Raw genomic sequence first — 16,660 nt, forward strand, 5'->3', positions numbered from 1 at the left:
ATGCAGACACAGGGATGAGTTCAACAATCAACAATTTATTCACAAAAAACAAGTAAAATATGCAAAAAGGTGAAAAACTGGTGAACAGAGCGTGGAGGCAGGGAGCCGGTGTTCAGCGGTAGTGAAGGGGGCATCCGAGTGAGGATTGTGGTGAACAAAGACGAGGCTGAGAGTGGCAGATGAGCAGACGAGCGTTGCACAGCTAGAGGGAACAAAAGACAAAAGGTCAGTCAAAGCAGGAAAAAAGGCAATGAGCAAAATTCAAACATTCTGCTTTCTTTGTGTTGGAATTTTAAACTCTGGTGGAATCATGAGGACTATGGTTAACTGCTCCTCAGATCTCTGCGGGGTAAATCCAGACAGCTAGCTAGACTATTTGTCTAGTCTGAGTTTTCTGTTACACGTCTAAAACAACCTTTGACATACACAAACAACACACACCAAGAGGATTGTGATTGGTTAAAAGAAATGCCAATAAACCAGAGCCCATTTTTCTCCATCGAGGAAAGCAAAGTGGACTAGCCAGACCCTCCTACGAGGCGCTGTGGAGGAAAGTCTGGCAATGTGAGACTACCACTGAGGTTTCAACAAGAAACTGGCGTGGAGTGGAGAGTGAGACCAAGGCCTTTCCCAATTCCCAAATTTGTACCTCCTCGATCCTCGAGGCAGGCTCATCCTTGACTCCTCGGCTCGGATCTCCTGTGGGCCGGACTAAGACGCGAGGAGAGGAATCGAGGAGAGGAATCGAGGATGCACAAACTGGAAATTGGGAAAGGGCTCAGGTTATATACTGCAGCAGGAGGAGGTGGCAATCAGTGCTGAAGACTTGTAGGTAGTTGATTGAGCAGGCAGGTGAGTGGAACGAGATTGGCCACGCCCAGCCTCTCTCACTGGCACAGACAGGGGAGACAAGACACAGAACAAGAGGGGCAGGTAATATAGAGGGAAAAACAAAGAGGCAAAGCTGCAGATCCTAATGATGCTGCAACTGCTGCTGCTGCTGCTGATGATGATACATTATGATTTAGGGGCGACACCTTTTAGTAAAATGTCTCCTGGAAGGGAACTTTAGTTTTGTGACAGATTTTTTTTTGTTGAACCTGGGACAGAAGACATAGTTCTTTGTTTCTTGTCTGACAAATGTTTCACCACTGCAACTGTATTGTTGGTGTCTTACAGGTCCATGTGGGCTGGGCACTTGTATGTGCATGACACAATAAATTACATAACTGATAGTCACAGATGCTGTTGATCAAATCTTGCTCAGTCTCAGTCTAACTGGAGCATCTGTACCCTGTCAAAAAACACTTTTCCAACACTAACTCCCTCAGTCCCACTTTTCTTTGCTGTTGATAAATCTGTCAATGCGCCACAAATATTATAAAACAAGACATCTTGCAGGGAAATTAATTTCTAAAGCTAAATGCATCCAGGCCTGTATCAGTTATGTTCCTTGGTGCATTGTGTGAAAATTAGCATTTGATTATTTCCCTTTGCGCTCCTTATTTGTCCATCAGCAACAGAACTTTATCATTCTCAAGGACTAAGAATGTAAATTAGCAATCTAACAAACTGTTATCAATCTGAATGATCTCTATGGGTTTTTTTTGTGTATTTGTGGTGAAACCACTCTTCATTGGTACAAATTACATTACACTCAGCAAAGTTTAGTCTGATGCAAAATAGGATGTTTTGTTTTTGTTTAGTGAGATCCCCATTAGTTGTTACCCTGGCAACAACTACTCTTCCTGGGGTCCATAATGTGACAAACACATCCTCGGTATAAAGCACACAAATCACTGAGTGACATTCCAAGGCTTTGGAAAAGAAATGGTTAGGCGTTGTCACATTAATAAAGCCCCCTCTCCCTCCATCTCTGTCCACATAGCACTGTCAGTCTTCTCTTTCTTGTGCCTGAGGTTGATGTCAGATAGGGAGAGCACCACATTAAAGTGGCGTGACAATTCTACTTTTCCAAAGGTGGAAATGAGGGACGGACTTAGAATACCAATAGCCATAGATCAAATGAATGGTAGGGATTTTGAGCGCCTTATCTCACTCAGTCAGTCAGTTTGGAGTTGGCGCCTGCTACAAAGACCCAGAGAGAGGACTATGGCCTCAGAGATCCTCCCAACTATCCCTCCGGCTGCAGGGGAAAGAGGTACATCTACACACACATATTACATTCACTTTTGCCTCCAATATTTTATTACATTTGTATAGCTTTTTTTAAAGATTGTTTTCTATTTTCTACTCAAGCTGTATTTTGCTAATCCTCTGCTGACAGACTTTTCAGAGAAAAGTTCATCCGACTCCAGTTTGTGCGGCATTTTTAAGGAGGAAATTAGATTTTTTTTTTTTTTTTTTTTAAGACAGAGCATTAAGCCCACTAATCCCTATTTTCTGCTGCTGTCGCTCTGGAATGATTTCTGACAGGTATTAAAAGTAGGACCGGTGTGTGAAGTTCTTCTTAAATAGCCCCAGTGAGTCCACATTTTGAACTTCGAGGTAAGCATAGACTTAGAAAAACACCCAGAAATCTATTCAGCTGTGATGTGTTTAATCAGCCCTTGATTGAAGAAAAAAAAGAGCCTGAGAATTTCCATTAAATTCTTTAGTTATTGAGCAGTGAGTGGGGTTTGATGGAGAAGGCTGCTTGTCAACCAGAAATGTGATTAAGTTCTGAAATATTCTCTGTCGATTCAAGAACTACTGCTATCTTCACCAAGCAGTCCCTTTTCTCGTTATGCATTCTACCGCTGAAGGAATGAAAAGGGGAAATTATCTGCTTTGAATTGCCTTTATATAATCCCAAATTTAAATTCTTGGATCTCTACTTTTGCCAGCAGTACATCTTCCTTTCAACAGTTACAGTGCAGAATATTACTCTGCACAAAGGGAATGACCAGGTTTGCATGCTGTATCCATGTTGAGTGAAGAAATGAGCTGTGAAGCCACATTTCCTTCACCAATCCCACTACTCTCACACCTGTTATCACTTGAAATGATATTATGGATTTTATAACAGTTAATGGTGTTATGTTTCTCTTTATCAACATATAGACGTACTGTTCACCTGAATCACAGTAATGTCAGAAATACACAAAAACAATCATCTTTTCTGCTACAATCAATTACATGTCATTTAGCTGACACTTTTATCCAAAGCGACTTACAATTAAGAAGACAATTGTCCTGTTCAAAGATTTCTACATTAATTTGGTAACCTAACCTCTAAAAAAAACTTTCCAGTGGCTTTGTTTCTTGTCCCTGTCAGGTAATTCCACTAAGAACTGTGAAAAAATAAATAATAATAATAATAATAATAATAATAATAATAATAATAAGACAGCTTGACTGGAGTTCCTGGGCAAACTGCACATAATCAGTGTACAATACTTCACACTGAAAATAAAGCTCCACATAACATTGTCCTCCCACATTGTCATTTTCACACAGTGCTTTAGGAAAAAAATATCACCAGACATTCCTTGATTTTGTAATAGAGAAATATTAGAAGACTTATTGAGGGACAACATATCAAAAACGAATGGAACATAATGGAAATCTAGCTTAAACCATGTGTCTGCTTGTAGAAATGCATACACACCTCAGTGAACGTAATATTATTACCATCTTCCTGATTTAATTGGGATGATAAACACATGTTTGGGTTCATATCTGCAATCCATTCGAAAATAACCAAATACTGCTTAAATATCACACAAACCCTCATGATGGCACAAGAAAGTCAGGGGACCACTAAAGTCCTCAGCTTTCATGTAAATGCCTGTACAAAATGTGGTGCTAATCCATAGAGCAGATGTCGATATATTTCACTGAATAAGTGAAAACTTTAAACCTGCTGGTGGGGCTAGAGGAAAAGTCAGAGGCAAACAAAGATCACTAGGATTCATCATCCAGGGACCATGAATGTCTGCAGAAAAATGCATGGTAATGCATCCAATATTTGTTGAGGTATTTCAGTCTGGACCAAAGTGGTTACCCGACCAAAAGACAGACATCAGCATCCCTAGAGCCACACTGCCATGTGGCTAATAACGCATCAATGTAGACAATATCTTACTAAGGGTTTCCATTACACCTTAATGTGACATTAGTGGCTTTATGTATTGTGAATAATAATAGGAATGTCAGACATTTCTTTTGCAGCACATAAAAACATACAGTACATAGAGACAAAGCTGCAGTTCTCTCAAAATCTACATGCAACTTTGACCTTTAAATGCCACTATAGTAAAACTATAACTACAATGAATTACTACCAGTCCACTATAGGCATACAGTATGTGACACTCAAAGAGAAAGTGGGAGAACACAGTTTTTTCCAAGGCGAGATGTTGCTGTCTTGCATCATGCATGTGCTGTACCCTGAGTTCAGTTTGCCTGTGATGATATCATCTTCTTTTATTCTTTCTCATGGTGTATTTCATAAGATTTGGCATCAGATACTGAGGAGAGGGGATGTCTCATTTATTTAAGTCTTTGCTGAAATGCCCTAATGCAGCCTCATGAAAAAGACATTAGAGCTCAAAGAAAAGCTTGAAATTGCACTTGATGTAACACATTTCAACAATGGAACCTCTTTTCTATCAAAAAATACTGCAGCACACTCTGCCTTAAGCATTAACAATGACGTGGGCATTTATTTCCTGTATTCTTTTTTAGGGTTGCACAGAGATTTGGGATACTGTCCATTGAGTAGAAAGCAAAGGAGACTGGGCATATAGCTGTGTAGAGTATGGATCCTGGCTTTTGTCATATAGTCTGTGGAAGGAGAAAAACAAAACACTGTGAGGAAAACATGTGGACAATATGGAAACTCAACACAGAAACGCATCACCAAATTCAGGATGGTGAATTAAAGGGACAAACAGGAGGGGAATCTGTGGGCATGCCTAACAATAGTATTTTTGACAGCATTGTGTTTGTGAGGATCTTAAACAATTTCTGCCACAGGCATCTCCTCCCATTGCAGGATTCATAATTATGCAGAATGTTGTCATTAACCCCCTTGGTTATCACCAAAGGTACACTTCTTTGCCACACTGGAATCAACTGGAGAGATACTAGAGATATAATGAGCTTGGCCTGAACAAAGTGAATAATGCATTATGTCAAGAGACAGAAGTGAGATGCAACGCAGTGCATGAAACAATATTAGAATGCTGTGCAATATATTTGATCCCCCCAAGGTGCCATAAGAAAGGCAATGGCTCATTTAGAAAACAGGATTGTTTTTAACTAATTAAATATTACTTTTTAAGCACTTCATTAATCTTGCTTAAATGGCATAAAATCAAAGGCAGGGTTGGTAACTTTTTCCAATATACACTTTTTTATACATTGTTTGAAATGGTCTTTACACCCCGACAGCAATAAAAAACGTATTTATTTAACGCATGCACGCACGCACGCAAACACACACACACACACACACACACACACACACACACACACACACCCATACACACACACACACCTGCAGATAATCCATTTTATTTTTGTATCTACCATATTATTTAATTCAAAACAAATTTGTATGTGTAGTTTTGACATGAGATTAAAGGGGTTTGAAGTGCTCATATTATGCTTTTTGGCTTTTCCCCTTTCCTTTATTGTGTTATATATCTTTTTGTGCATGTAATAAATAGGTTTACAAAGTGAAAAAGCCCAAAGTTCACCCCAAAGGCACTTACCATCTCCAACAGAAAACACTGTTCTCAAACTGCTCCAAACAGCTCTATTGTAGTCCAGCCTTTACTTCCGTGACGAATGTGCATCACTTTGTAACACACGTTATAATGCTCGCCTAGCTGCTAGCGTGGCACGCCCTCATACTCTGCAATTGACAAGCTAGCAGTACTTACTGCGCATGTGCGACTCCCAGCAAAGATGTAACAGAAGTGCAATGCCTCACTCTGTAGCTAAAACAGCGAGCTCAACACACAGGGTGAAAAGAGGAGCTGCAGCAATGTGCAGTACAACAAATATATGGTGTTTTCTGAAAATTAAACCACATAAACCTATTTTGGTACAACTTCTAAATACAATTATGTACCTGAAAATGAGCATAATATGAGCACTTTAAGTACACGAAAAGACATTATCAAGCGCATAGTTCTCATATAATCCTCATTTGTCACTTGAAGATCTGTAATTATCAAACACAATCTGTGACTCAGTTCAACTACAGCTTCCAGTAAATACTGAGATTTCAAAGTGTTTAACACTAGATCCTAAAGCTCAACACTCTTGTGATCCCTCAGTATGTAAACCACACGTTTGAGTGATTATACTCTTATGTAATATACATTGATGCTTTTTAATACTTTAATACAACTGATGTTTTAATTCTTAGTACGTATATTAAGTACATACTATATAAGTATATAAGTATTAACTTATTAAGTATATTGTTGATTATATTCTTGTATTGCTGGTTATCTTATCTTCTTTTATTACTGTTTGTTACTTTTCAAGTTGAATATAATGTAATCTCTGCAGTCTCCTGTTCCCAGGTGTTCTTTCTGAATGTAAAAAATAGGTTGAAGATATTTAAATGGATGGGATGTGATATATTTTTCTATACCAGTTGTGTTTCTGAAAAATGGGATGTAAAACTACCGAAACAAGCCAGATTCACAAAACTACAACTGCTCAAACTACCAACACCTACTACTGCGCGTTGGACAATGACTCCTTGTGTTACATAATTGCGGGCATTGCTCAAGGACCCTGCACTACTCATGTTTCATGTGTGTGCTGTGTGTATAAAGAGGGGTTTGCATAAGATAAATTTCAACTGCCAATTACACGAACCTTGTGGATTGTGTGGACTGACAAATAATTAAAGTGATTTTTTTGTTTAAAAACTGCTACTTTTCCCTCTGAATTTCTGCCATTATGGCTTGTAAAACATAAAATCCTGCATTACCTTTTCAAATGATATTTTTCAGAAAAGGTTAAGTGTAAATTTAGTAAAAAAATAAAAGTAAGTAAAGTTGAAAGTTAAAATTGAACTGGAAAGTTGCTCTTTAAATAGCATTTTGACAAGCTCACACAGGTGAATATGATTTTATACAAGACACAATATTTTATATCTTTTTACTATTGTGATCATTTTATTTGATTATTTATTATTATTATTATTATTATTATTATTAATCTTTCTTTTTCTTTTTCTTTTTCTTTTCACAGAGCACAGACTCTCTTTCAAGAGCTCTGACTCTGACCGACAAAAACCAAACAAATGCTTGGATCAGTTGGAGTTAATTTCATTGGTTCGTAGATATCTCCGAGATCTCGTCCTATCTCGCGATACTGCAGATCCTTCCCAATGAGAAGCAGATCCTGAGCTGTATTCAGTCGCTGTTGTGGCTGAGAGGCGGCACAGTCAGTCAGTCTGTTCGGTTGAGCCTTGATTCAGCCTGAGGCAAAACAGCAGTCTTTTAAACTAACCGACCAACCGAAAATAACTACTTCTGGTGTCCCCTGAACCAACTCCGGCTCTGTACGACACCTTTAATCCTGCAGGTAAGGTTGCTAACGTTATGTCTTGTTGGCTCCCTCTGTCCAGACACTCGTGTGCAGTGCTAGCTGATATTTTCACAGTTCAGTTTCACATCAGCTATGCAACATTTAAATCCCACCAGTCTTCGTTTCCTCTTCTGTCACATCTTAACGTTACCTTCGTGAAACGCTTGACCATTAAAAGTCTTTAATACAACCTTTAGCTTATCGGTTTGTATTAACGGAACCCGAGGGGGAATACAGGAACTTCAAAGCTCAGTGTTGCTCTCTGGAATGCCATACCCTGTTAGCTTGTATGCTAACGATACATCTGCTTAAAATAAAGTAGCTGTTGGCTGGCTCACCAGCCAGCTGGCTACGTCTTTCTGCCAGATCAACACCAAAAATTTCAGCGTTTTACAATATTTTCCTGTTGGAGAGGTTGTGATGATGTCTTTGCGAGGAAGCCATGTCAGGCTTTTTTGTAAATGGACCAGATCAGATACTGACAAACTTAAGTTTGCCACCGGTTAGATAACATCCAGTCATCTTACTTAGGGTAATGTTGCTGTTGTTTTTTTTTAGGCAAAGATGTGTTTTCATCCGTAAATCGTTGCAACAGAATATCTACTTTTACATTGCTAGTTTACTCTGATACTCCTCGGTGTCTTTAGGGATAGGGTCACTTTGTTATGTGTAGTTTTTCGTTTTCCACGATATTTCCACCTACAAGCGCCACGCTGGCCTGTTATTACAGGTTGAAGGTAAAATACCACTTATGTGCAATTGTGCATCTGGGAATACAGTAACGCAATGACATCAAATTTGCTTTTTAGCGTATACACATCTTGAATTGTCTATCCACACCTGTCTTTTACAGTCTGATCCCTTTATGTTTTGGTAACTACACAGCTGTTAACAGTGTGCATTGTTAAGGATCTGATGTAGTGGACATTAGGCTATTTTCAGGATACTAACATTGAGTTATGTGCTCATATCCTCGAACAGTAAATGTCCACGAAAAGAAGATAAGATTGAGCTGTATTTATGCTGACAGGTGTTTTTGTGTCCATTATGCTTGATATGTTGAAATATGCATATACTTAGTTAAAATGTACTAATACATTGTATAATAAAATGTATATACTTACCAAAATAATAATAGAATGAAAATGGCACTCACAACACGCCGGAACAAATACATTGATCGATTATAAACTATCTGCACATCCTTTGTCACTTTCAAAATCTGTAAACATTATTAGCCCCACATATACGAGTAGATGCACTGTATGCTGGAAAGTGGTTGCTTGTTTGCGATCAGGCTAACTCTGATATTAACTTTGGGTACACTGGCAAGGATATATGAAATTACTGTTTGTCACTGACAGTCGCCTACTGTAAAGCCTAACTGTAAACATGATTTTAATTTTTCTACTTGCAGTGCTTATTTGTCTGCTGGTTTGCACCGTGCTAAGTGTGTGATCTATGACTCTGTGAATTTCAGAGTGTCCTGGGCTCCTAGTGTGTCCTCAACACAACAAATAACCTCATGTCTATGCTATCAAATAGCTAGTTGAATAAAAGGAGTAAGTAGAACGACTTAATTTTCATGGCTGGTTTAGGGAGGTCAAGTTTTAAACTGTAATGATGAATGTTGTACAATAGGCCTTTCTACAAACTGCTGTGATTTGGATTTTAAATGTCAAACTACACCACAGGCTATACCTAATAAGTAGTTTTTTTTATTACGGCGTCTGACAAATACCAGATACCTTAAATGCTTTACATTTTGCTCAAGAGCCAGCTGAAACATGTTTAAATATTTCTTACCGCAACTGTGTTGCACTCAAAATCAGTGTGAGCACAACCCCAATAAACCCACCTGAACTTTTGCTAAGCCACTGAGGTTATTTTAGCATGTCTGGCAGGGGTCAATACTAACAGTTGACACATCAACCATTTAATTTAGTCTGGTCGATGCTGTTGACTACCACTTTTTGTGTGTATTAAAACTCTTAAAAAAATAAAAGTATCGTTTCGTTGATTTACTGAATCTCTAAATATGTATGAGGTCAGCCGTAATCACAGTAGGATCAGCGCTGAGGCAGCTCCCCCAAATGAACGAAAAGCAAAAACTTGAGAAGCAGAGCTAATAAATCAGAGTTGATAGAAACGCCTAGAAAAGACAGAATATGGTAGTGTGAACAGTGGGGAATAGATATTACCTTTTATAATACTTAATTAGGAAGTGAGGAGATTCTGAATTCCTTTGCTCACTGGTATTGATCAACAGCTCTGTACACCCCTCTTAGATCTATTAAGTCCATTTCTTACAGTGGTGCAAAGTGCACCCTTTTCAAGTTATTCCTCCATCAGAAAACACCATCCAGCGTGTGTTTAAAAAAAAAAAAAAAAAAAAAAAAATCCAATTTCACACGTTAGCTCTATAGATGTAGCATTGATCTCTGAGCATGTTGCTGTTTTGTTTGGTGTCTTTCATGGCAGAGTCTACTTGCATAATTTCACCATATCCTCATAATTCTGTGGTATTAAACATTTCACAGTTACAGTAGTCTTAAACCCATATTTCCCCTTCAGTGTGTCGTCTCCAGTAAATATTAAACATGGGGCCCTATCGAGCGTTATCTGCTGAATTTGGCAGAGTGCAGTTTTGTGTCGCTAGGCTTTGATTTATTGTCGATGTATGCCCTTCCAAAGCCATTTCAGTCTCTTCTCTGATTAGTGTCCTTAATCAGCACATTTCAGCACACAGCATGAAACAGTCAAGTGTCCTTGTGGCTGAAGTTGTCTCTTCTGGTTTCCAACAGGTACCGTACGCATTTTGTACAGGACAGAAAGCTGTCTAATGGTAACAATGTTTTATGTTGAACTCTACTCATTTTTACCCCTTTTCTGTGGCACTTTTACTGCACAGTGGGAGCAAAGTAGAAACCAGATATGCAACTTGTCCAATCCTTTGCTGTATACACTGTTGTAATTACTAGCCTTAAACCTAAGACCATTGCTCTCTCACCTGCTCCCTGAATCAGGCAATTGTCTGTAAAATAAATATAATTCCCTATTATTATGCTGTTATGCCAAGTCTAAACATGTCCGTCTCAACAAGAATCAACAGCAGAAAGATCTACGTCTAGGCCTGATTACATATTTTAGTGTGTGCATGACAATTGTCTGCCTGGAGCTTGAATTTCTAAAGCATTGGTCACTGTGCGGCACTTTCAGACTGGAGGCAAATCCGATTTAGTTTTTCAAATCAGGTCTTTTTAGAGAGACTGTCCGCACTGTTATTTGCAAGTGTTCCGATCGGATTTGTGTGTTCAGAGTACATTACCAACCTATCTGCATGAGTTGCTGTGGTAACAATGTTACGGCTTCGGTAACTACGTAGCTACACTGGTGACGTGGCTTTCTATCTGCTCAATACTTTTGTCACTCTTGATTTGATGTTGTCGTGTGTTGCGTTGCAAGTTACGCAAAAGACACTTTGAAATCTGATTTGAGCGTCCGGACTGTAGAAATCCGATTGGAATCACATTTCAAACCAACTCCAAATGTGGTTTGAGTCCGGTTTGCAAAAATGTAATTTCATGTGTTTTTTGCTGTCCAGATTTTCTAAAACCAACCGGAATACAATCTGGATATGCCAAAAAATGGTTTTGGTCTGAACAAGGCCTTAGGTAAAACCTGTGTCTTCTGAGCAACAGTTGATTTCAGGGTGTCAAGCCAGCTGATGCTACCAATGTAGTAAATCATATTTTGTTCTGGGCTGTAGCACTACTGTAGTACATCTTTCCTTATTATGTTAAATTCTGTATGTCTCAAATTGTGCCATTAAAAAGTGTTATTTTCTGTCTATTATTATCAACTAATACATTCTGGATGATAAGACATTTGTTTTCTTCTCCTCTGAACATGCAAAGCAAATGTAACATTTCAATTTTATTTGTACAATACCTCTTTTTGGAGTGTGTTTATCATCTTAATTGAGCTTTAAAGGAAAGGTCATTTCTCAAACTGTCAAGGCTTTCCCATCTGTTTTCTACCAGCAGCCCAAAAAGAGAGAATGCTGCCAAATCATAAACAGGCGACATTTAAATATCTGTTAATATAACAGTATACTATATTCTTATTATATATTTTTCATTCAGTTTATGAACCTTTGAGATCTGTATGCTTATATATGATGCCCCAAATGTACTAAATAATTGGAACTAAAATGTTATCGCATTCACTATGTTCCAGTTTTGACATGATTTGTTGGGAGAGGTTTGCTGAAATGTTTGGTTGGCTTATAGGGTTAGTCAAAAATACCATACCATGAGACAATGGGCCAGTACAGATTTTATTATAATGTTTCTACCAAACTAGCTTTCCCTTTTTAATATCTTTTGTGTTAGGCCATTGTGGGCAATTTTGCAAATCAGGACTGCTTTGTTGCAATATTGGGTTTAGGGGATTTTTGCATCAGTGTGATGAAGTACCTTGATTTGTCAGATGCTTCATTCATAGGATTAGCTCAAAACAGACATTCCCATATTGCTATTGTATTGTCTTCTCAATTGAATTTCCAGAAAATGCCTTACAGACTATATTTCCTGATGTACAGTATAGTACTATTGTGATATAAATTACATATTCTCAACATAAGACTCGATCCATATTGCCCACACCTAGTGGCAGAAGAGATTATCAGATGTGGGTTGTATGTGATTTAGGCTGGCAGATGGCAGCTCTACTGAGTGTTGATACTGCCTTTCTTGCTGAAGTTGACCAGAAAATCCTCTTTAAATTAGCCATTACTCTCCTGCTCCTCATCACACAATTTAGCATGGAAGCATTCAAACCTGCTGTCGTGCGTGCGTTTGTCCTTTGAGACCCTTTATTGCTGTGATTCACTTGACAAGGGCCGCTGAGTGGACGTTGGATATAGATAAAAACAGGCTAGCTTTATATCCACTTTACGCCGAGAGTGTGTTTTATACATGTTTTAGCAGGGGGCTGTCCCATCTGGGGCGCTTTAGTCCTCCTTATGACTTCTGCCAGGAGTTACCCCAATTTTTTTGAGTAGCCTGTCAGGTGGCTAGATGGCAGATATATAGGATGTTTGCAGCAGCAAGAAAGATTCTTCAAGTGATGTCATTTTTTACCAAATGACTTCAAAGAAGTTCAAATGTTTGTGAAAATCTGACAATTGTAAAAGCATGATTAAAGATTTTATTTTTTATAGGCCTATGTAAAATCATAATCCTATAGAGTAGCCCTACTGCAAAAAAACAACAAAAATATATCAGAATTTGCATAAATGTAGGGGTGAAATGCTTATGTTAATCATTGAAATGAAATTCCAAAGTAAGTATAACAAATAAGTGTCATATGCAAGTTGTTTTACTCTCTTGTTCCAATACTGTTATTGTCTGTACTAGCCACACCTTAAAATAAGAAGTGTCTGATGTTTTCTCTCTCATCAACTAGCTTGATAATGGTTAAGAGACATTGTCAACCTCTCCCAAATTGTTCTTATTTGTGTGACAAAGTTGCTCTATGATTGCTTAGAATTGTAAGTAGTAATCAACTAATTTGGCCTCAGTACCTTCATGGTTTGAAAGCAAGTTCTACTTTAATATCCTGGAGACTCAAAAGTTCACAGCCCAACAGGCACTTCATAATGGCTGCTTTTCATAGTTTTTCTAGCCTACATTCTGTGTTCATTCTTGGCAGTGAGGAGGGGTTGGATGAGTCCAGGCTCTCTGTGGGACACCACTGTTGTAAGCCCTTGCCCTGTGACCCTCACAGTACAGCTAGCCATGGCCCGCTTCAAAGGCAACACGCAGACCGCTCATGTCTGCATACTTTGAAGCTGCAACCCTCCCCCAGGCACGTTCCTCTATACCCCTTCTCTATACTAAATACTAACCACCCCCTCCAACAAAAGAGAGCCCCAGTTGTTCTCAAGCACACAGACAACAGGTATGGACCTATGCTCCCGCTGAATATTCACCATACTTTTGGGCTTTCAGAACAAGCTTAAATGTTTTTAACACTGATTTTGTATTTAGCCAGGATTAAGAGCTGGTAGGTCCAGACAGGCTTTCCAAGGAATTGTAACACACTGCGGGGAGCGAGATCCTCTGGTTGGCTGGCTCATGATCATGTGTGGAATGCTTGCGCCTTTGCCTTCTGTCACAGCTTCAGTACCCGAACCCAAGACCCCCACTACCCTGCTCCTTTATACACATGGGTTAACCATACATTTAAGCCAATGTTGTAGTGCTGTTCTTCTCAGCCACAACTGTCTCTTGCGACAGTCTGACCTGCAAGTATCTATTCACTGGCAGAGAATAGAGATGCCACTGTGTTGTCTCTCAACTTGTGTTCTGTGCAACCAAAGTTAATAACACTTATGTTATACTGACATGCTGAATGCTTCTCACTTAATTTACTCACTACGGACTTATTGTGTCATTCACTTGTTCGTAATGTAACTTCACTTGGCACCAGCTACACAAACGGCTGTCTTTGGTTGTTGGTGTTTGTGCCAATAGAGTGTGTGTATTGATATTTCGTTGTTTTTTTTTCTGTTGCTTTGTATTCATTTTGCATTTAAAGTTTAAAATGTTTATTTTTTGTACTTTTTGTTTTTGTACTTTTTTTTGGGTATTTTTCTACTGTGGTCTTATAGTAGGGCTGCACAATTAATCGCAATTGTATAGAAATCACAATATGGACTAGTGCAATATCCAAATCGCAGGGGGGGCGCAATATTTGTTAAAGGCAAAATATGTGTCAAACCATTCTGAATAGAGTATTGTGGTGCTGCAGAGATGTCCCAGTCTACAAATCCTATCCTACAGACTACAGATGGTACAGATCCTCGCAAAACTCACACTCATTTAATTTTTTTTTTGAATTTTAATGTTTTTCAATGGAAATGAGAATAACGATACAAAAAATAATTCCCTCATAATTCCCAATATCGTGAATCATATCGCAATATCAGTCAAATATAATCGCAATCAGATATTTTCATATCGTACAGCCCTATCTTATAGTGCATTCCATTTGTACGCAGAAGTTGGGTTTTCCGAGGTCAAAGTCGGAAACGCGCCCCCCTGACCTCGGATTTCCGAGCTCGGAACTCGGGCAACCACCGAGTACCCCGAGCTAAAAAAATCCAACATAGCTGCTCCGTGTATCAACAGTTGTGAAAGTAGTGGTAACATACAGTTATTAGCACTTCTGTGTTATTTGTGTCTCACTAAATCGTACACACAGTGCTGTCCATATTCGGTTGTTGTTACGCTGTTTGTATGCACAATAAACAGTGTAATGCATAAACTGGCATTGCTAACAATGGCTAACCTGACTAGCGCTAATGAAAACATTGAAAATCCGACTTGTCTATGGAACGCATTCAACTCGGGTGGGACGTCATTCCCAGCTTTCCAGTTCTTCTCAAAATTGCAGACTATACACTATATTATATGTGGGCAAACCGCTTCAGTTATATATGTATGCATATAGCTTTAAACGCTCATCTCTTGGTCCAACCGAAAGTAAGTAGCCCCCTGGATTAGTTAATTTAGTTAACTGCATATGGGATCTACTTCAGGGGCAACTTGTAGCTAGCACAATTCTGAGTATAAGAGTAATTTAAAACACTGGAATTTTCTTTCGTTGCCAAAAGACAACAAAACTACTTTGTAAAATGTGGTGAGTTATACACATAAAAGTGCACTGGCACTCTATGGGGTCGGTGAACCGTGCTGACCTGCTCAGACAGATCACCACTTCAAATTAGACCCACATCACTGTTTAGCTCTGAATAAGGTATTAAGTCTACTTTCCTTAACCTTATTTCAGTATAAATTGAGTGCATAATATTCTGCCAGAATCAAGAATTATCAATCGGCAGGAAATTAAACTGCAACAATTGTTATAGCCGGTTAATAGTTTGAGCCATTTTTTAAGCACGAATGCTAAATATTCTCTGGTTCCAGCTTCTCTCATTTGAAGATTTGCTGCTTTTCTTTGTCTTATATGATAGTAAACTGAATATTTTGTTTACATTTTTTACTGTTGGTCAGACAAAGGAAGTAGTCCTCCTTGGACTCTGGGAAGTTATTATAGGTATTTGTCACTAATCTTCTATAATTTATGGACCCAATGATTGATTGAGAAAATAATGGTTAGTTTCACCCCTTCTTCATCAAAGCTCAGTAGTCCCCGTCTGTCACATGAACATTTTAAGTAGTAACAGAAAAGTAAAAGTCTCCAAACGACAGTGACTCCTGCATTATGTAGTTAAATTATTGAACACTTGCAAGTTTCCGCAATTGACTGCAATGTCGGTACAGCTCAGTTGAAGAGCATCACAGTCTTGCTTTGGCCCTGCTCCCATGCTAAAAAAGTGTGTGTTGCACTGAACTGTGATTCATTCAGTTTTTGAAGGACTTCTCTTTTCCACCCAGTTTGATAATTGAAGCGCTCAGTACATAAAACCTGTCGTGAAATGTCTCTGGGCTGCCATTTTACTTCACTCTCATAAGTGCAATCTACTCTTACTACCCAATGTGGATAAAGGATGTCGTAGTTAATTGTTTTAATAGCCATCTTTACAACTCAACACCCTCCAATATTGCTAAACTGGGAGACTCTGAAGCTCTCTCATCTTCCCTGAACAAAATCAGCCTTCCACTACCCTCCTTCGCTATGCCTCAGTGACATTCTCACTTGATTAGGTTTGCAAATGAAATTGTCCTTCTTTTTAAGGTAGGAAGTGCGACCCTGGCCCCATAGACCTGTTAAGTCTTTATGGCATTGGCTGGACATATTAAGCAGCAGTGTTTTGCTGCAGCCAATGCACATGCTTCATCAGCACTTGTTTTAGCTTTTCTTCATGGTCCTTTGTAGCCTCAAACTGGCAGGTCAAAGGGGGTTTAAGTTGGAGCTTACTGGTCGATTAAATAATACTACCACAAAATTAGAATGCCATTTACAATACGACAGGGCAGCACAATAGCTCAGTGGTTAGCACTGTTGCCACGCAGAAAGACGGCTAAAACCTGCTCCCCTTGCTGTGTCGAGGGATCTTGTTCTCACCATG

At 38.8% G+C, this 16,660-nt stretch overlaps 1 protein-coding gene across 2 annotated transcripts in view; it reads left to right on the plus strand.

Annotated features, from left to right (window-relative positions):
• The first annotated feature begins 7,364 nt into the window (after nt 1-7,364).
• The window catches only part of glceb (glucuronic acid epimerase b), a 61,655-nt gene continuing 52,359 nt past the window's right edge, over nt 7,365-16,660 (plus strand). For both annotated transcript variants that reach the window (XM_078273189.1, XM_078273105.1), the window contains exon 1: nt 7,365-7,557. The gene's annotated coding sequence lies outside the window, so the exon portion shown is untranslated. The remainder of the gene's footprint in view (nt 7,558-16,660) is intronic.

This window comes from Sander vitreus, chromosome 1, assembly GCF_031162955.1.
Source record: "Sander vitreus isolate 19-12246 chromosome 1, sanVit1, whole genome shotgun sequence".
NCBI lineage: Eukaryota > Metazoa > Chordata > Actinopteri > Perciformes > Percidae > Sander > Sander vitreus.